General features: G+C 39.7%; 1 protein-coding gene and 1 pseudogene across 1 annotated transcript in view; both read left to right on the top strand.

Moving 5' to 3' along the window:
• The window catches only part of pitpnc1a (phosphatidylinositol transfer protein cytoplasmic 1a), a 47,491-nt gene that overhangs the window by 2,015 nt on the left and 26,213 nt on the right, over positions 1–19,263 (top strand). The gene's annotated exons all lie outside the window — the stretch shown is intronic.
• Positions 4,851–10,678, top strand: LOC148102948 (HLA class II histocompatibility antigen, DQ beta 1 chain-like; annotated as a pseudogene).

The raw sequence follows: 19,263 nt of genomic DNA, 5'->3' as shown, positions 1-19,263 counted from the left end.
TTCCTGTGAAAACTGGATGTATAATAAAAACACATCCTCACCTCCCAGAGTCAGTACACTGCCTTTTTTTCTCATAGATTCGTGATGAGGAACGGTTCATGTAGGACGGTGCTGTGCTGGTATATTGAATGCATTTCTCACAAGAGGCATCGCATCACTCACGATTCACAGTCTCCTCAAATGGCACTGCAGCGTGAGGGCAACAGGTTTCTCTTCACATGAATATAACAAGGACTTGAAGAGCTAAAGACTTTTTTTTTCTCACCAACAGACATCAACAGGCTTCTTCTGGAGAGTCTCACCTCCAAATAGCAATGAAGTCGAACCACTGCAGTGAAAACATAATTGTGCCACCACATACATATTGTTTAAGGTTCTTCACAGATCTTTGGGTGTTTAAACCTTGATTTTTAAGGCTCAAATGAAAAATGTGTATAAAAGAAAGGAAGAAAACCCACTTACACTTGTTGTGGAATCTTATTTTGAAATGCGCTATCAACAGTCAGATTAGGTGAGTTTCAGTTCAAATGGTGTTTTGGGTTTCTCTTGCAATTGTAAGAGTTATGCATAATGTCTACAGTCATATTATGAGAGTATAATCTTCAGTTACAGGATATGAAGTCATGTCAAAAAAGGAAGGTACACATTTACTGCCTCTGTAGAAATTAAGAGGACAAATAGCAGCCATTCATCATCACCAAGTTTGAGCACTGCCATAAAAGCTAACATTTTACAACTTTGATGGTTTTGAGCATTGAGGTTTGCGTTAACACCAAAGCCACGATCTTTCCAGGAGTGGGCGTGTCCTCAAATTTACCCCAAGGTCAGACTGTGCCATGCTCAGAGATGCAAAAAAAACCCCCAAACGCTACAGCTCAGACTCCACAGGCCTCAGTTATCCTGTTAAATGTTAAAGTTCATGACAGTTCAAACAGATAAAGACAGAACGTGTATGGCTTGTTTGGAAGGGATACCGGGCAGATGATGCATGAACAGAGTGCAAAATGATAGAGCATTTTTAAGACTGAAACCGATATTTGGTGATTTAAAAATCCAATATATCAGGTGATGTTTTTCTTTCAGATACTTGAATCAGCTGGTTGTTGCCAACAGGGAAATTGAACGGTGCCCTCTCTTGGGCAACCTATGCAACGTCAGCCCTCACGATTTGGTTGAAGAGTGTTTCTCCCTTTAACTTTAAATTTTGATTTATATATTTAAGACAAGCTTTACGGGGATATTCGGTGTATGTGCACAAGGCAATCACAAAGTACTGGTGTCTCAACACAGACAGAAAAATCAGCTCCACCTAGATTTTACCATGTGTGCTTCACATTAACCCAACTCTTCGACCATTTCGGGGACAAGTCAAAATTTCAAGATCCACATGGCCACATGGCCTTTATGTATATGGGTGATAAAGTATTATTGATTAATTATTTGAATAAATCAACTTTTGATTTTACATATTTTAGTTGCATTTTATTTGAAAAGTATTGCTTCGTGTTTATTAAGCCAAATAAATAACTTTTGTGAGTGCATACACCAAACATCGCTCCGTAGTCTTGCAGCTGTCATTGTAAGATCAGGCTCTGTGGGAGTTTAAGTGTGTTTGTTTGTGTACCTTCATACGGAGCTGCCCCACGTCGCATCTAGGCCCAGACCCAAGATCTTGTTTACGTCTCAGAGTGGAAGCTCTGCGTTCTGATAAACGAGACGCCCGTTTCACCCCTTGTTCCCTGAGGGACCTGCCGCTTAGCCAGAAAGTGACCTGGTACACGAACGCCAGATGGAGAGAAACATGTTCACTCGGACAGTCTGCCAAGACAGAGTGTGTGTGTTGAGAAGGAGATTGATTGCTTTTGGTAATTATCTAAGTGTACTTCTAAGTATTATTTAAGTGCTTTGTTTGTTATTTTATTTGCAATCAGCATAAACAATTTTAAGATACCAATACAAGAACAACAGCAGCAGCCATATTTGCTTACTTCTACATGTAGTTTCTCACCTTTGGTGTTGTATAAAGGGGCCCATGCTTAATACTGAATCAGTGTGCACCGCATACATCAGCCACTGCAAGAGTGCAAAGAACAAAATGCCTCCAGGCTTTCAGTCTTGGAGGCTCTTCTGTGCAGCTGCTTCACCTTCGAAGATTTTTACACTCAGTACGGCCGAAAGCTTCAGCCCAATTTCAACATGCAGCACATATCGATTCAAATACCGCGTGCTTTAAAAATTCCACAGAACATCCCCTCCGATTATCAAGCAGTCTCTTGTGCAGTCAGATAACCGTTCCAGCTTTCAGTCAGATAAAGTTCAAGTGGCTTGTCAGTTTTCTCTGTTGTCCTGACGCATCTCTGTGAGACGGTTGAATAAGCAGGATAATTGGTGAAGTCACCAGTTTGACTCAAATGTTTATCTCCAGATATTCTTTTAATGCACCATCTGGTCAACAAGTCCATCTTTTAACTCACTAGTGCTTTTTTGTGAAAAAATGTCTCATGTACTCTGTTTCTAGTTTCTAGTTTGTTTAACTTTTTTATGGTTGTTTGCTTCCAAAAACCGCCGATTCTTTGTAAGTTGATTGCTGCTGTGATCAGTCAGCTCTTTACCTGCTTTATGGCCGTTTATTTATCTGCACACCATTTCATCTAATGATCCCGCTGGGGGTCTCATCAAAATCCTCGTGGCATGTTTGAATTTGTGCTCTTTCACTTTGTCTCAAATTGCTGCTACTCCGTTAAAGCATTTCTTCCAAAGTCTGCTTTTTTTTTTTTTTTGGTTTACTTGTTTGTTGCTCCGTAGTGCATTATTTGGAGGTCTTGCAACATTAGCATTATAGGGATTTCAGTTAATTCCCCCATGCTGCCAGGGCTAATCTTCTGGGTGAGGAGAAAAATTAAGGCTAAATACCCTAAATGTCTTCTGGCTAAATAATAATGTTGCTACACTGCGTTTGTGTATTTTGTGATCTGGGTATTTGGAGGATTCAGATTTGTATGCAATTGATTAGTGCACCGAAGACGAGTCCCCGCAGAGATGGTGTACAGCAGAGTGTGCGCTGGAAGTGATGTATAAAGTGCTGTGATTATGCGCTCACTGGCCACTTCATTAGGTATACCTCACTAGTGCTGGTTTGGACCCTCGTTTACCTTCAGAGCTGCCTTAATTATTTGTGTCATCGATCAGCTTGGAGATGGAAACATTGCTCAGAGCTTTTGGTCTATATCAACAGTTGATGTAGATTTGTTGACCACACAACCATGATGTGAATCTCCTCTTCCACCACATACCATCTGCTGACCATTTGAGTGCAGTCGTCACTTTTTCATACCTAAATGTATTCAGCTACTGCCATGTAACTGTCTGATTAGATAAACAGGTGCACGGTGGACTCCATACTCCACTGAAAAATCTTTTCTGTGAGAGTCATGCATTTTCGAAGGTAAAGGAGAAATTGACTAAAGATGGCAGGTGGCCAACATTAGAGTTTCAACTCCTGATTATTTTCTCAATGAATCAATTTGTATCACATTTTTCCAATGCTGAAACCAATATTCTCAAATGTTGTGCTTTCCCTGACCCTGAGTCAAACCTGTAGGTGCCTGGTGTTGGTCTATGTGTGCTCTGTTGTGAATAAAAATATGGGACTGACTGCATGTTGATATACAGCAAAATGTATTTACATCTATGTATGATGAAGGGGCCATGTTAACCATCCATTGTTTTAGAAAATAGTTTACTGTTACACTCATCAGTCAGATACTGAGTTAATGCATATAGTGAAAATGTTTCTTATGCATGATATTGTTCTACCAACTCTACACCCATATAGTAAAAAAAGATTTAATAACTTTCGGTAGCACTTTATAATAATGTCACACTATGAAGCATCAGAATTTATAAATACTGATATGTATGTCCATCTGTTCCTGTTACACCATGTACAGTTGTCATTGCGAGTACAACATTGCTGGTAATGATCATAATCAAAGTCATAATCATATATCTGTATTTATAAATGGCATACTAAAGAGGATTAATGCTATATAAATGATGACTTAGAGCTTGTTTATAATAATGCTTAATATACATTTCCCTAAGGTACAGTTATACATTTACTTATATAATCTCTAAATACATTGAACAATTTTTGCGAGTCCTCTTCAGTGCAGAGTTCCTGCTGTAGTATATATACATTTTAATCTCCTGTTAATCTCCTGCCAGGCGATGGGATAGCATCATAACATATCATTTGGTGTATTATAATAAGATGTTTATTACACATAAGTGGTGTTTTCAGCTGCCTGCACCTGCCTGGCCATTGAGACTCTAATCACAGCCTTCATGCAGATGAGTTCTTCGGGTAATCTTATCAAAATAAACCAGACACAATATAGAGTCGAGGTCTTTGAAATATCCAGGGATAGAGGTGCAAGTTGAACTAACAAGAATGTAACACGGGCACGCTTTCAGGGCAAAATACTGAGAAGGTTACTGAGTGGAAAAGGAAAATGACCCCACCACAGCAGCTACATAGCAACATTAATGATCTGTTAAACGTGGAGGGTCAACGGTTTTCTATTTATAGTTTGGAGCAGTGGACTAAATTAAGAGCAGTAACACTCTCAGTCAGGAGTCCAGAGGTTGTGGGAACTGGGGTGACTAATGGACAGGTGAGGAATAAAATAAGTCCTGAGGGAGGGGGGGGGGGGGCAGAGAGTCATTGCCTGTTCCAGCGATGGCACAAGGAAAGCATTTAGACATGTGATTTAGTGTAGGCCTGAAGTAACCTTTAATATTGACTGAATCTCAGACCACTGAGTGCATATTTATTCATTTAAAGGGACATGGTCGATAAAGGGCAACGCAAAGATGGAGGTGAGACGGGAAGAATAACAGACGAACACAGTGATTAATAAGATGATATGACACAGGCAAAGAGAAAACGAAAACACAAACAAAGACGCAGGCAGCTCACAGTGACGTGCAGAGAGCAACATGTCATAAAAGGACTCGATAAGGAGAGTATACTGTGCAAAAACACACTTTAAAAATTTGACAATTTATCCTAAGCTAAAGGAAAAATGTTTCTACTAAGTCATATTAGCTTCTAATCATTTTAATACCCACATTTTTCTTATTATCATCCTATCCTCCAAACCTGCTTATCCTTTCAAAGGAACTGATGACTTGATGATGATGCTATATTGAGAGACTGACTTCCACAAGCACGGTCGATAACGCAGACTGTCGATTTCCACCTTGTGAGCTATCAATTAAGTTGGTGCTCAGCCGCATCACTAAGCAACCCTGGAGCTGATGCTTTACAGGTGAAAATAGAGGACAACATGAAGGGTCAGTAAACCAACAAAGCCTGATAAATAAAAAAGTTTTATTCAAAGCATGTAAGGGACAGGGGAATTAGCAAGGAGGAAAAATAGGTTGAGAAAACAATACTGTTGTGTGATTGGTGGTGGAAACACCAACCTGCAGTGTGACCATAAATATAGGGAATATGCTTTTTACTTTGCCTTCGAGAGCTGCACAAAATATCAAAAGCACAACAGTTTTCTTTGGTTTCCGAGATGCAGCCAGAAGAAGACTTTCTTATCCAGCATCAGTGAATATGTGGCTGATTTATTTGACGCCAGTAACTCTGCCAACGGCCTTTGTCAGCCCGGGACTTGACATCTGTAACAGTTCTGCCTTATTTCATCTGCCTCCGGCTATGCATTTGAAACTCACACGTGGCGACACCGAGCTTCAAACAGAGGTCCTGTGAGGTTAGAGAATGTGGCGAGACATTTTTAAGTAGAACCTCTGCACGCCCAGACACTGCTGACAGACACTGTGGAAATGTGTCCCCAAAAAAAACGGTTAATTTTGCTACATCAGACATTTTGGGGGATTTATTACTTTAAAATGTATTGTGCAATTTATTTATATATATTCATATGGGTTTTTTTTTTTTGGTTGGAAAAATTATGACACTAATGATGTAGAAAGCTCAAAAGCACAGTTTGACTAGATTATCTCTGCTCACTTTGCATGAACATGGTGACATTTCTGCACATTATATTGATGATATAGTAGTATCTATCCTTTTTAATTTGTTATAATGCACTGGATTCAGCTGACAGTATCTCAGACCTTTGCATAAAAAAAATACATTCATCTTATCCGGAAAATCTTAACCACCTGTCCCACCATTTTCTGCCATCAGCCCACTTCTGCTCTTCCTGTCCCATTTAACCTCACTTACCGTCGACATGCTATCTAAACAAGAACAAACAATGACTCCCGAGAATAGAAGCTAGACTGGCACATTGTTAATGCGTCAGTAGAGTTATGGGACAGGTGTAAGAAGAGATGTGGCGAAAGACGGGATCAGCTGGGCTTGCTGTCCTATAATGTTATCATAATCCATTATGGGACAGATTGTACATGTGATCAGGCTCTATATGTGATAAATATGATAATGTGACGCGATCTGTCACTGGCGTTTTCAAAATTAAATTACACCTAATTAGTTCAAGAAAAGGCGTGTGAAAAAAAATGTAAGGAAGGTTTCTTCATGGGCTGTTGTGATTGGTCAGAATTTGCCAGATTTTTTTTTTTAAAGGAAAACACATTCATTCTTTTGTTTATGTAAATAGTTAAGTCCTGCTTCTCGTGAGCAGTCAGAATGGTCTGGTTTGTTGCGGCTGGCCCCCTTGGGCCCACCCACCACTCAGTGATATTCTTTTAGGTCTTTCCAAAAAACAAGAGAGACGACAATATTTTAGATTGTGTGAGACAGTGCTGGGCTTCAGTGACTTGGCACCATATTTTCAGTTTTTAACGTAGACCGTCGCTGTTTCTGACTTCTCAATTTCAGTCTGGGACTTTGAGAGAAACAAACACTTTTAGAGACAAATAACTTTTTTATCCTGTTAAATTAACACAGTTTTTCTTAACTTTACAGATTTGCAGGACAGATGATGTTTGCTGCCTTGTTCTTGTATGAAATGTTTTAGTCAAAGCCCCTAATTGCAGCCTTAATGATAACTTACTTTAATAATAACTTTGCAAAGATTTTTTGCAAATTAGGTATTCTGACACAACCCACCCGATTTTCCAGGCTCAGGATCCACGTGTGACTCCCAGTGGCTGGGTTTGTAGCTATCTGGCAATTACTAATAATTAAGCAGCTAACATTAACCTGTGTCAACCACATCAGCAGCTGATGTGTGAAGTTGTTTGCCAACTGGAGGAGGCAAAGATGGTGCTATTGGTGTAATTACTTTTGAAAAGTAGTATCTAATCTGATAGTTTTAGTATGGATTAGTATATGAGAATCATTTTTTGTAACAATCCTAGTCGTGACATAGTTGGGTTTTTTTTCCAGCACTGCTGTTTCTCCTCAATTGTTTATTTTTTGAAATTTCTAGAGCACATTTAGCAGAGCTCACTTCACAGCTGAGGCAGTGCTGTAGAGTAAAGCCATGTGCTCCCCTGCAGGTCATATTAGTTCGGGAAGGACAGTGATGAAAATAAAAATAAAAATACACTAAGATACTAGCTTGACTTCTGGTTTTTGCAAAATTGGAATGCTTTAGCTTGTCCTATGGTGGTAGTGATTTTCTGGGTGGTGTCTCACGGGATAACTGTTCTCTCTCCCGTGGTTGTTCGTGAAGGTCAGGTGAACGCCCTTGGCTCTCGTGTTCCTCAAGCTGTTCCGACAGTTTTTGACCATGTGGTGCTGGCAAGTTGTCCGGCTCGGAATGGGAAAGAAGTGATGATGAGGGATTATTCTTTCTACAGTAATGGGTATTTTGTCAGCATGTAGATGAATCCCAAGATCCAAGATATTCCAGCAGAGCATTGCTTTGCAAAAAAAGTACTAATTTTTTTTTCATGCTAGGCTGTTCTGTTTGTGTATATATGAAGACTTTCTTTTCCACCCTAATAATTGTATTCAGACCCTAGTTTAAACTAGAAACAGAACTACACAGTATATGTAGGTTGCAGAGCACGGAAAAGCACAGTACAGTGATACAGAAACCTGTTCAGAAGATTTTATTACTTGTAATCACCATTTATCCACGCTCTTCCTCATATTGCTACTTGGCACTATGGCTGTTGTTTTTCATCATCCTGTCCATTCCTGTAGATAAAGCCAAACTTATTTCAGTTGTTACTGTCAACTATTATTGTTTATGTGTCTGTAGAAATATGCTAAATATATGCAAACCCTCGTTTTTGTAGGAGCACTATTACTGCTTTGGAGCTTGTGAACACAATAAAAAGTCTCAGATTTAAGTTTGGACTCTCAGACCTGCATTACTCTCTCTTGTCCACTGAATTTGCTGATGCTAATTAATTCTTTTCGGGTATCAATGTGTGTGGCGCCAATAAAAATGTTTTCCTTGGAAAGTCAGCGCAAGAGATGTGACTGATTCAGTCAATGAGCTGCATAATTATTACTTGATCCCACACGCATAAATCCAATCAGCTCCCCTAACCTGGTCATCACCCGACACTGCTAAAAATGTCTCATTCACAACTCTTGCTGCATATACTATTAACCTTCACTACAGGGTCTCTGGTCTCTGGTATCGGAACCACAGCGTGTCAAAGGGCCACTTTAGCTGAAACCTGAAGACTAGAGACAGGTTGTTTAATATAATCACCATAACACACACATGCACGTGTACACACACATACAAAACATGCAATGTGTATCTAAATTCATCTACCATATGTGGTTGTGTGCACAGCTACATGATGTGCATACCGAAATAACAGGTACAAGTGTCCCTGGTTGCTATGGGAACATCAGCAGCTCGCAACTGATTAGAAATCTCTTTGATGATGAAGTGGCTTTGTGTTTGCGTTCTGTGAGCAGACAAACGCCAAGGTCTGTATGTGTGTTTGTGTGTGTAGATGTGGCTCCAACTGACCAGCATACATGAAGTACAAGTTCTTGCTCAGTCTGCATTAGTAACATTAATACTTATTTCACATAAATGTGTTTTAATTTTAATATTTAATGATTTTATTGGGGTTCTTTAAAAATCTTGAAAATCTGGTGAACAGCTGTTTCAAATGAGACAGCGACCGTGTACCTGGAAAGTTCAGCACTGGCAGTGAAACCTCATCCAACACACCAGATGGTCTCAGTGTGTATTTATGCCTGTCTGCCATGACTTTGTTATTCCTGGTATAGGTTTGTTTGTGTCTGTGTATTACTGACTCTTCAGTATTGTAACAGCCACACAGAAATTAGAGAAGAACACATGGAAATGTACACAAAGAACAATCATATATACTCCAAGTGAAAACTAGTTTTGATGACACACATTATCACCACAAGGTGTTAGACACCATATCTCAGTCACATAGGCCTAGAGACCAAAACCACTACTTGCTACTACTTCCTGCAATATTTTAATTGTCTAGTACGGCACAGTCACAACCTCAATAAAAAGCACACACCTTCTGTAACCAGCTTTCTCTTTCAGTTTAACAGTAAATTTCAAGTTTTCGGTGTTATTATAGCAATGTTTTTGACAATAAATTATAATCCTTGTGTTACAGTTTCCTCAGATGAGGATTACTTCCAATCCAAAGCATGCTGTACTTTCAAAGGTCCACACTTCGAAGATATGGAGTATACACGTATAATCAGTTTGAACAAGATTGCAGTGTTGGAGTACAACCATACGAGGGGCAGCTGGATTGGATTTACACCCTACACAATAGAACTTGCAAAATTTTGGAGCCTAAATCCATTTGGCACGAGGGAAGCAAAAGCAAGTGTTCAAACAACCTTGGCTACATCCAAATCTTAAGTAAGACCATTTTTCCTTAAACTACTTAAAATCCCTCTTGTGCATGCTCATTCAGTGATATTTCTTACTGAGGCATTTAATCAAATGGAGCCACTGATATTAAAAAAGGATCTATTGTTAATTATAAATACTGGTAATTATCATAAAAACTATAACTATTATATTTTTGCCCAATTAACCCATGGTATAGCAGGTTCAGAAATTTAATAATTAACTACATAATTATTGGTGATATCTTATAATCTGTAGAAGTAACAGAATTAGAAAAAGCATACTAATTGTTTTAAATTAAAAACAAATGGTTTTTTTCAGGTAATGTTACAGATATACCCACCATCAGAGTGAAATCAGTAAAGCAGCATAGTGGTGGACATCCAGCCATGCTTGTGTGCAGTGCTTTCAACTTTTATCCGAAACAAATCCGAATGACATGGTTGCGTAACCAAAAGGAAGTTACTACAGGTGTCAGTTACTCTGAAGTGATGCCTGATGGAGACTGGTACTACCAGATTCATTCTTACTTGGAATACACCCCAACTCATGGAGAAAAAATTACCTGTGTGGTTGAAGATTTAAGCATCTCTCAGCCAATACTTGCAATTTGGGGTGAGTTTTATTTTGCAGTGCAAATAATCCATAAATAAACAAATAACATATGTTTTTAAGAAAATGCAATAATTACAAACATATTTTTTATTGGTGTTTTAGATCCTACCCTTCCTGTGGCTGCACAAAACAAAATCATTGCTGGAACATGTGGACTCTTGCTTGGTTTTGTTATTGTGAGCTGTGGATTCATTTATCACAATAAAAAGTCTTCTCAAGGCAAGGGCATATATTAGATTTTACGGAGCCCCGCGGGGACATGGGAGAAAAAAAAAATTAAGACGGACTTTTGCGAGATCTCGCAAAACTAACTCGGGATCTCGCAAAACTTTAGCGAGATCTCGCAAAACTAACTCGGGATCTCGCAAAACTTTTGCGAGATCTCGCAAAACAAACTCGGGATCTCGCAAAACTTTTGCGAGATCTCGCAAAACTTTTGCGGTCACTACCCACAGCTCATGACCATAGGTGAGGGTATGGAGGTAGATTGACCGGTAAATTGAGAGCTTCACTTTTACACTCGGCTCTCTCTTCACCACAACGGGCCAGTCCAGCGTCTGCATAACTGCGGACGCCGCACCAATCCGTTTGTCGATCTCCCGCTCCCTTCCCCCATCACTCGTGAACAAGACCCCGAGATACTTGAACTCCTCCACTTGGGGCAGGAACTCATTCCTGACCCGGAGTGGGCACTCCACCCTTTTCCGGCTGAGGACCATGGCCTCAGATTTGAAAGTGTTGATTCTCATTCCCACCACTTCACACTTGGCTGCAAACCTTTCCAAGGTGAGTTGAAGGCCATCACCCGATGAAGCCAATAGAACAGTGGTTCTTAACCTTGTTGGAGGTACCGAACCCCACCAGTTTCATATGCGCATTCACTGAACCCCTCTTTAGTGAAAAATAAAATATGATTTTTTTCAAATTCAAGACATAGATATGTTTTTTATTGGTGCACAAAATGAGCCGTGCATGTCACGGTGGAGGCTCTGCCGAACCCCTGAGACCGACTCACCGAACCCCTAGGGTTCGATCGAACCCAGGTTAAGAACCACTGCAATAGAACCACACCCTGGCGGAGTCCATCACCCACCGGGAATGAGTCCAACTTATTGCTGGCTATGCGGACCAAGCTCTTGCAACTGTTGTATAAGGACTGAATGGCCCGTAGCAATGGGCCAGACACCCCATACTCCTGGAGCACCTCCCACAGGACCCTCCGAGGGACATGGTCGAATGCCTTCTCCAAGTCCACAAATCACATGTAGACTGGTTGGGCAAACTGCCATGCACCCTCAAGTATCCTTGAGAGGATAAAGAGCTGATCCAGTGTTCCGCGACCAGGACGAAAACCGCATTGTTCCTCCTGTATCCGAGGTTCGACTAATGGACAGACTCTTCTCCAGCACCTTGGCGTAGACTTTCCCAGGGAGGCTGAGGAGTGTGATTCCCCTGTAGTTGGAGCACACCCTCCGGTCCCCTTTCTTAAAGATGGGAACTACCAACCCGGTCTGCCAATCCAGGGTAAAAATGCATGCCATGAAAGAGTTTGGGTCTTAGGAGGTTAACACTGGATGAAGATGAGGCCTACTATGCAGACTTTAAAATTGTTTTTTGTATTTGGGAGAGTTGTTGCAGGAGCATTCCTGTATGTGAAAGTGAGCCAGTATCAGTGTCATCAGAGTCCAGCTGGTTAACAGTCATTATAATGTACATTGCACTCTGATTTGATCATCCTTGGTTGTTTGGCAGTAGGCAATTTCAGGTCATTCTCCCCTTCTCTTGTCTCTTGTTTTAAGACAAAAAAGACCTCAATATCAGATTACAACTATCTACCATGAGGTAGATGCAAAAATTCTAATATATCATAAAAACCAAGAAAAAATATATTAATGAAATTGAATGACTTGCACATCTGTGAGGATACCAGTTTGTCTTTCTTATTTGTTTTGTCACTTGACTAAATACTGTGTTTTATGTATTCAGTAAATACCTAACAGATATTTACATTTTGTTCCTTCCAGTAATTGCAGTATTTCCACAAAAATTACAATCCATGGTGAGGCATCCTTCCATCAGTCTGTACATCCAAAATTCATAAGAATCGCTTCTCCTTCCAGAATATTGGCCAGACTTTAGTAAAGCTAGATTCATTTCTCATGAATAAGACTGTTTTCCACTGGGCTGGCAAGTAGGTAGGCAGTGTGGATTCCCAAGTTTGTGAATGTGGTAACTTGAGAGCAAGGCAATGTAGGATTTTGAAATTGATACTATACGTGTATCTTCTTTGAGGGTGAATGGCACCACTGGTGGCTGCCAGTATTTTTTTTAATGGTAATCTGCAATTTCTCACTAAATATTTACCATTACTAATGATAAACGCTTGGTCTTGCAAGAACCAAAAATAATCTTAAATGGTAAATGGTCTGTATTTGTATAGCGCTTTATTTAGTCCCTAAGGACCCCAAAGCAATTTACACGTTCAGTCATCCACCCATTCACACACAGGTGATGGCAAGCTACATTGTAGCCACAGCCGCCCTGACAGAGGCGAGGCTGCCGGACACTGGCGCTACTGGGCCCTCTTACCACCACCAGTAGGCAACGGGTGAAGTTTCTTGGCCAAGGACACAACGACCGAGACTGTCCGAGCCGGGGCTCAAACCAGCAACTGCCAACTCTTGAGCCACGATCTTAACCTTCCTTTTGTGATCAAAAATGATGTACTGTAATAACAGAACTCACAGGAACTTTCAAGATAATCTGAAATATAGAATGAAATATAAACTGCTTCACTCCTCGACTTCTTAAACTTCTTTTGCAGAACCTGATATAAACATTAAGAAGTTTTGTATTACTTTACTGCTTCATTTTTCACTGAACATCAAAAAAATTGTGGGCTTCTAATACTTCTTTCAATAACTTCTTTACTATTCCTGCAGAATAGTAAATAGATATGGAAATCATATCTACATGTCTATAGAACATGTCTTAAAGTTAATCTGATACCCAGTAGCATTGCAACACATTGAATCTTGCCCTTATAAATTAATTGGGCAACAGGTAGACTGCAAAAATGGGTGTTTAAATGTCTTCCCTGGTTTGTCAGTTATGTAGAGTAAAATCTTCTCTCTCCACTTGTCCTGACATCCCAACATAGTGTGAAATAACCTCAGGAGAAGTCCCTTTAAAAGAAGTCCCTTTTATGCTTGTACGAAGAACAAGAAACTTTTTTTAGTTACAGATTGGGAAGGTGAACTCAAATAACAAAAAGAGGTATGCTGAACCTGCATCATAGTACAGGTTCCTAGTACTTTTCCTGGAAAAGAAAACAAACAAAATTATAAGTAAACTTAAATTTAGGGTTTTGTTAGTGCAGCTTGGCTCCTGGCATGTTAATATTTTGGCTCATTTTGGACTTTTTAGTAATTGAAACATGACACAATGAACAGGTTTTGTAGTGCTCACTGTGGAGTCCTTTTCATTATTACTGTTACTGTGTGTATGTGTTTTTGCTATAATATTTATTCAAACGAAATGTAAATCTTCACTGTATTCAGTAGTGGTCGCACAGGAAACTCCTTGACTAATTAATAATTATAACAATTAGTCAAATGTTGTTCAAGTAAAGTTGTTTCTAATGTTCCCAGTATGACACGCTAACAAAGGCTGTTTTTGTATTTTTGTTCTTGTTTTTTTTTAGGCACAGCTACATGGTTAAACAATAAGGAAAGATACCTGTTTGGCACAGATGTTGTTGCCTAGCCAGAAATTTTAGTTGGTTGGCTGATATCCAGTGTCTTTTTGCAGCCTAACAGTGTTGATCTTTATTCTACTGGTTTCATTTGGGCACATTTGACTTCACTTTTATTTATTTGTTTTTTTACATGCCAAAAAGCTAAGAAAGTATCCAATGCTTTTTGAAACTGAATTCCCAAAACTGCTATTTTTATAACAAGATAACAAAACAACCTAACAATGTGCCTTTTTTGCTCATTTTTTCTAATCGTTCTCTACCTCACCACTGCTGTGAGTTTACCGAGCTCTCTCCATGCATAATGAATGAGATGAGTTTTCCACAAACAATCTGAAATTCAAGTTGTACCAAAACACTCCAGACTGGAACAGAAGGAACAAAAGGCTTATGTAACAATAATGTGCTTGCCAAAACAAGAAATGACTTCTCTAAGAAAACCACCTGGTTCTTGCTCAAAGCTTAGTTGGAAGTGAACAGAGTGATGGATTTAAACTGACGGTGAATGTTGTTTTATTGCTGGTAAATTGGTCTTGAGCATAGAAATAAAATGAAATCAAAATCAGTGTAGCAGCCAATGCGTGTCACGCCCAAGGCTGAACAGTTCTTTGTTTTTCTCAGTAAAATCCACCTTAATTTGTTCCTTTTTAAATTGCTCTTCAAGAGTAGACTTAAACATTTCAGTCTCTCAACCTTTCTTTACCTCTAGTACTTAATGATGAAATAGTTTTAATCCAGTAGAAGCATTTGTCAGTGAACCAAAGTTGTGGAACTTTGCTACTTTCAGCTGTGCCCTTATTCACAAGAGGTCACCACAGCAGGTAGTGCCACATGTTTGATTTGGCAGATTTATACAACAGACGGCCTTCCTGACTTCCCCTGCAGGGATTTCTGTGTCCTCCTGGGATTGAATCAGGCAGGCAAATGTGTAGACCTCTATACAAAAAAAACAACAACAGTATGTTTCCTGGTGCATTTATTCAAGCATTTAATTCATGCAGGGATGATTTAAATGGCCAATCGTCACTTGTTTTTGGCACAGCCAAAGCATTGCTACTGATTATGGAGTAGAGAAACATACTTTAACGGTTTCAGGTGGATACTTGATATTTCATGGATGGTTTGACACAATCCAGTCCCCTCATCAAACATGGAAATCGGTTAGATTAGATCCACTGTCAGACCATACATAAAAACTTTTACAGAGCTGTCTGAAATCTCTGACTCGATTAGTAGCACTCTGTTACATTAGCAAATCAGCATTTCCAATATCAAATGAAAATAAAGTGCTCAGCACAGCAAACAGTGATGGCATTTCCCGGCTAAATGGGAGGATTGGCTTATTTGAATTGCTCCAAAAGTATTGCTGTGATTGATGTCATTGTGTTATTCATAAACTATAAAGCCAAATTTGTAATTGTGACACCAAGTGATTCACTATCACTTCACAATTGTGTTTTTACAGCCTTAATAATCCCTGGACTGTAGTAGCACTTGCAAACACAGTTGTATGTTAGATGATATCCCACACATACATGCATTAAAGGACTAACATAGGGGTGAAGGCATATTACTGGAGATGACTTAAACCACTTAGAAAGCTACACATAAACATCAACCATTTGTCATTGCTGTTTTATCCACGTATTGGTCATCCAATGAAAGCATTGTGACTGCACTGCTGCCTCTGCCAGCACAGTGACTGCAGTACTGCTGAGGTCAAATGTGTTACCGATTCAGAGGTATTATCAAAAGTGTTATTACAGGGTTTGAAGTGAGGCGCTGTGTTCAACCACGCTTATGCTGTGAGACAGAGGGGAAGGAAAAATAGCATCAGAGGATGGAAATGGCAAAGCAACATAAAGGAGTGTCAGTAGAGGAAAAGTTGAAGGAGAAACTGATATGCATCGAGGAGGGTATGAATGCAGAAAGGAACAGGAGTAAAAGGGGGGGCAAGAAACAGCTGCACTCAATCAAGGCCTGTTATGTAATGTCTCACAATCTGTCAGCTTCCCAAACATCTTTCTTCAGCGGCTCTTACTTTTTTCTTTTTTTTTTTAATCTCCCATCCCTGATCATCATCTCTACTTTTTAAGGACACTCTTGCAGTCCTCTCTCCTGTTTCATGCCTGGATATCAGCACATTATTCTCATCAGCCACTCAATGTGCTGCCAGGCAGGGGGTAAAGATGATGCATAGCGGAGTGATCCATAGTGAGTGATCTTGATGTTATGTAATCTTTGGTTCATTGACCTCAGACGCTGCAGAGTTGGAGAAAGAGGAGAAGCTAAAGAGTTAGAGAGGAGGGGGGGAAAGATGTTATAGAGGGGAAGCACGACGGGAGAGTGCTCTCTCCCACCTGCAGCAATCAGTAATAATAAATTTCACCTCACCACACACCTTTGACATAGTTTATGCAACACACTCTTGTTCTCAGCAGGAGCTGTAAGAAAGCTTGTTTTTCAGGTGTGCTGTTTCCACGGCTAAATTCACCCAGTGGAGCTTGTTTTATAAACTACAAATTAAAAATTAAATATCTGCAATCTGCTGAGATCTAAGGACAACTGTGAAAAAATAAAAGCTGGTTATATAAAACCTGCTCACATTGCTTTCTGTTTAAAATTTCTATTATTGCTTGTTTATTCTTCCCCCAAAGGGAGGGAGTATGTAGTCGGTTTGTTTGTTTGTTAGCGGTTTAGCCTCCAGAGTTTTCAAGATGTCGTTTTCAAACTTTGTGCGATGACAGAAACCAAATGAGCTGATTTAATTTTGTCAAGGTCAAGCTTTAGGCCACAAATGTGAAAATCTGTAAAAATTCTGTATTATCTACAATCTTTTATGGATCATCTTCAAGCTTACAGCATACTACGCCTCAGGGAATGTGACCTTGGTTGGCTAAGCATTTGATTTTGACCTTCATTGTGAGTGCCTGAGGTCAAAGTTGACCTTGAAAAATGTTTCAAGAAACCATATCAAGTAATATGTCATATGAAACAGAATGGAGAGAGCTGTACAACGCACTTTTTATTTTTTCAACATGATGCCCTAGAACAGGGGTCCCCAATCCCAGTCCACGAGGGCCGGTGTCCCTGCAGGTTTTAGGTGTGACCTTGATCCATCACAGCTGATTTAAATGGATAAATTACCTTCTCAACATGTCTTCAGTTCTCCAGGGGCCTGTTAAAGAACTAATCATGTGATTCAGGTGTGTTGACCCAGGGTGAGATCTAAAACCTGCAGGGACACTGGCCCTCGCGGACCGGGATTGGGAACCCCTGCCCTAGAACCTCACAGTGATGCCACAAAATGTTTATACTCACACACTGCATGCATATATCTTAAAATCTCACATTTTTACAGCTTATAGGAGCCAAGATTTCAGCCAATTCTCCTCCAATTATACGGGTTAAGATAAAAAAATATATATACTGTTTTGGTACGTATGCTTCAAGGCCAAAGGTCAGGGTTACATGAAAATGCTTTAGTTTCCACTGGATTATATTAGTCAATATATTAGTCAACGGGGGGACGTGAACACTTTTTTTGTTAGCTCTTTAAAACATTTTTTAATGAACTTCACAATTGCACAAAAAGCTTAATATACTACACTAGATTAGCAGTATTAAAAATGCTGACAACAGCACAAATTATCTATGAAAACAATGCAGATGTTGTTATTGGGGATTTCCAAAAATGATGCTGATGTCAGCAGATTATAAAAACAAATATAGATTTACAATAGCCCTTAGCCTTCGGAGGGAGTTGCTGGTGCTCTTGCCAAGAAAAAAGTTTGTGGTGGTAATTTTCCATTTTCCATTCTGACCCTGTATTTTAGACAGATAATCACATCTGGACCACATCTGGAGTGTTTATTGGGATTAGTATGAGCTTCTTAATTACTTCAAACTTCTGCTCACTCTGTATTTTTGTAGATCAGTGCAAGAAGTATACATACTAACAATATACTTATACAATATACTATAATATGCGGGGGGAGGGGAGGGGGGAATCAGTTTGATTCACAGCCAAAAGTGAGAAAAATGTCTTTAAAGTGCTTAGACATCTTCTCTCAGCCTTCCTTTTATTAACTGATCCATGATAGTAACGTACCATGTTTAGTTCCATTAATTTATTAATACATTTAAAGGGCATAAACAATAACCCATGCATGAAACCTCCTGTATACTCTGCAGAAACGGCCCTAACACCAGCTTCTCTTCCTCTGTCACTCTACTTTTCTCTCAGCGGCTGCACTGCCCGAGTGCTCGAGTGAGGTTATCACACTGCGAAAGGCAGCTGTCCCCGTGTGCGGCACAGAATTCATTAGTGTTGAGCTACTGTGACTGTTTGCCTCAGTGAGCCAGCTGCCACCCTTTGCATCCTCCCACACTGCCTGTGTCACCTCTGTGGAGAGTGAATTCATCAAACCTTTGCAGGGAGTTTGAGCTCACCTTCACATTTTGCTGAATCAGCACCAGAGGAGAAAATACAGTCACTCATATGCACTTACTCTCAACAGCATGCCCACATTTGTGCTGAAACGGCAGAATGTGTGCCAGTGTCTGTGCGTGTGTGTACATCAGCAGTTACAGCTTTAGAGCTGTAAGAAATTTTACAAACCGAGGAAATGTTGGAGTAGAGAGACGCTGTTTAGGCTGTTAGAAAGTATTCATCTTAGATGTATAGGATTAGTGTTTTATAACACAGGTATGATTTGCCCAGTGATTTAAATAAGGCAGAATAAGTTGATTTAAAGTTAAAGCAATTGCTGAAAGCCAGTTCAGGACAGGTTTAGATTATTAGTTTTCTAATTTAGTTTAGTTTAGTTGAAGTTTAGTTGAGTCTAATGTGTCAGGTTGAGTCAAAATGCATATTGGGTCCCAGCGTCGATAAAATTGAGTAGGGTTGAAACCTCCCACTGCCTTTGCACATTTCATCTATCGGTTCTCTTTTTGGGAATCTGCCTCAAGTGGTCATTTGAGGAACTGCAATTTAATTTTTTTAGACTTGTAGGATTTGCTGCTTAATAAGAAGCTGAACCTGTTTTATGCCGTAACCTGCCTCCG

This window comes from Neolamprologus brichardi, chromosome 4 (genome assembly GCF_056152115.1).
Source record: "Neolamprologus brichardi isolate AB-2024 chromosome 4, ASM5615211v1, whole genome shotgun sequence".
Classification (NCBI taxonomy): Eukaryota; Metazoa; Chordata; class Actinopteri; order Cichliformes; family Cichlidae; genus Neolamprologus; species Neolamprologus brichardi.
The sequence above is the reverse complement of the archived record's forward strand: the minus strand, read 5'-3'. Positions and strand labels throughout refer to the sequence as shown.